Below are 3,026 nucleotides of genomic sequence, written 5' to 3'. Positions count from 1 at the left end.
CAATCTAGAACTAAGAAGAAATTTCCTAACATTGAAAACAATTACGGAGTTACGGAGTGGAACGACTTGCATTCAGAAGTTGTGGGTGCTTCATCACTCGAGGTCTTTCAGAAGAGACTGGACAGCCACTTGTCTGGAATGGTATATGGTCTGTGCTTGAGAAGGGTGTTGGACTAGAAGACCTCCAAGGTCCCCTCCAAATTTGTTATTCTGTTTTTCAGAGAGCAACAAAGTCCCCTAGATCTTACTATGCGTTCTGAGAACGCCAGTAGTTCAAATGTAGTCTTAAACATAAATATTACAGTTGTGTTTAAAAGAATTTGGTTCTGTGTCATAATTTTTATCCAATTCAAAAGCTAGTACATAATACTGGTAGTTGTTTTATATATGAAACGTCTTTCTGTTGTCCTAGCAATCTGGCCATAATCATGCTGGCTTTTGTTCAGAAGACTACGGATAATATCAGTGCAGAACTTCTATCCATTATTGCAACTAGTTTTATAATGTTCATTATTATAAGCAAACACTTGCAAGATGCCATGAGCTACCTAATTCCATCACTGAAAGCCATTTTCACTAATATTGATATTTTTAAATTAATAGGACTGGTGATCAAATAGATCCAAAAACAGTCCATCTATACTTTTCATAGAAGCAAACAAGAAGCTTCCAGCTCTACAAACAGGTTAGAAACTGTCAGAGCTGAAGAAGCTTCTTGGATGAGAAGTGAAATGTCTTCAAAAGAAAAAGAAAAAAAACAAGAAAAAAACAAGAAAGCCCAGTTGCCTCCTGAAAAAGCACCTTTGGGACAACCATGACCCAGATGACTGAGAATCGCTACAGACTTTAAGCAGGTTAGAAAATTATCCTATGGCATCAGAATTTCCCCACACGCTCTGCCCACAATGTCCATTGAGTAACACACTGAATATGGGTATTAGAGAAAATTAATAAATTACTTAACAATAAATTATCTATAGGAAATAGCCTTACTACCAATTTCATAGTACCAAAACCTATACTGTCTATTTTTAACTCGCAGGTACTTTTCCAATGCTTAGGCAGATACAAATTTTTACATGAAATTCTATGAATTGAACCTGGAATGATCTGAATATATAATATTCTGCCAATAAATATTTACCCCATTTATTATGTCTATTAGAATTGTTTAGTAATTTAATAGCATTGAATGGCACCCCATAATAAACATAAAAATGATTAATACTCCCAACTGGAATAAATATAAAATCATTCAAAACCAATATAAAATACAATTAGAAAATGAAAATAAAGAGTATAGTCTATGGCAATGATGGCTAATCTTTTTGTCTTTGCATGCCGAAAGGTGCCCAAACCCATAATGCAATGTGCAAGTGACACCCCTCTATGCGCCCCATTCCCCTATGCATGCACGTGCAACCCCTGCCCCATTTTGAGCCTAGCAGGTCTCCGATGGGACAAAAAATGGGGCATGTATGCGCGCTGCATCCCCTGCACCCCTCACATGCACTCACATCTCCCACGTGCATGGTAGAAACCCCAAAATCAGCTGACTGGCGGAAGGCACGTGCGCATGCGCAGTAGAGCTGAGTGGGATGACAGCTCACGTGCCCGCAGAGGGCTCCACATGCCACCTGTCGCATGCATGCCATAGGTTCGCCATCACGGGTCTCTGGTGTAAAAAAGCATTGTAATAAACTGCAAAAGATAGGCTACTGTTGTTCAATACATTAAGCTACAAACCAACTACCATGTGTTTTAGCCCAATGTTTTTTGTAAACTGAGCCTGTCATTAGTTATGTTTCACTGTGTGTGTCAAAAAAATAGGTTCTGTTGGCAAGAGAAGTGGGAGAGAGACTTCTTTGCCCCAATCTTCCATTGTTGTTTGCAAGTGTCCCTGAAAAACTCTGACCAAGGATGGATAGAGAGCATGCGTGCAGCAGCCTCAGGGGCCAGTGTGAGAAGGACAGAGCCCTACCCCTACTATTAACTGTGAACAGTACATTGCATATAATTCCACGTTTTATGCTTCAAGAGCTGAAAGATATCATTTTAAAACTGGAGCAGGAAAAGATAAATCCAGACTGTTTTTTGGATGGTCATGGGTGTGTTGAAGATATCATCCATTTTTTGTGGGGTTGCTGAGGGATAGCTTGCTAATGTCTTCTCATCATTTCTGTTGACAGCTAGACTGTCCTATTACAGATGCTAATGTACTGTACAATTATAACATCAGTTACCATTCTTGTAAGACATCACTGGAACAATTTTGTATAGCATGCAATTGTATTCTGACCAAATAGTTACTAATTTACACATTTTATTCAACTTAACATTTTAATTTTCCAGTACATAGCTGCTAGTCCATAGACATGAGTCATGATGTGTAATGTTTAAGAAGCTGCATGATTTTTTGCTTTTGCTGAAACAAATATAGTTATATTTTCAAAAAACATTAAAATGCTTTTCAACTGTTGCTAATAAAGAGTATTGAAAAGAGTTATAAGCCATATCTATGATGTTAGATTTTCTGTGACTATACATAAAGAACAGTTCATAATATTTCATGAAAGGTGCAAACCACTTCATGACATTAAAAGTAACAATACATTAAGTGCTTGAAACTTACAGAATAGTAGAAGACCAACTAACTACTCCGTTAAAAAAGACTAACAGCTAGTGCTGGTGCAAAGCAAAAAGGCCGAGTAAAAGTTGTAGTAACGGTAGTCTTTATCTTCATAGGTTCAAAATGTTAAAGGCATGCTGAATAAAAGCCACTTCTGCTAATTGGGAAAAATGGCATGGCTAAAAGTGTTACAGGTAGACACATCACATTGACATTATGTTTGTCAATCTATGGTAAAGTAAGATTGTGAAAGCCTGATACTCAGAAAGATCCCATTGCTTTTGAATTGTTGGAAGAAGATTATTGAGAATACTTTGGACAGAAAGAAAATCTAATATTAGATGAAATAAAATCAGATTTTCACCGAAACACTCATCAGCACTCATTCTAAACACAA

The sequence above is a fragment of the Thamnophis sirtalis genome, unplaced genomic scaffold (assembly GCF_051295495.1).
Source record: "Thamnophis sirtalis isolate CommonGarterSnake01/CBP01778 unplaced genomic scaffold, rThaSir2_p1.2 scaffold_2, whole genome shotgun sequence".
NCBI classification, from domain to species: Eukaryota; Metazoa; Chordata; class Lepidosauria; order Squamata; family Natricidae; genus Thamnophis; species Thamnophis sirtalis.
Note: the sequence above shows the minus strand (reverse complement) of the source record.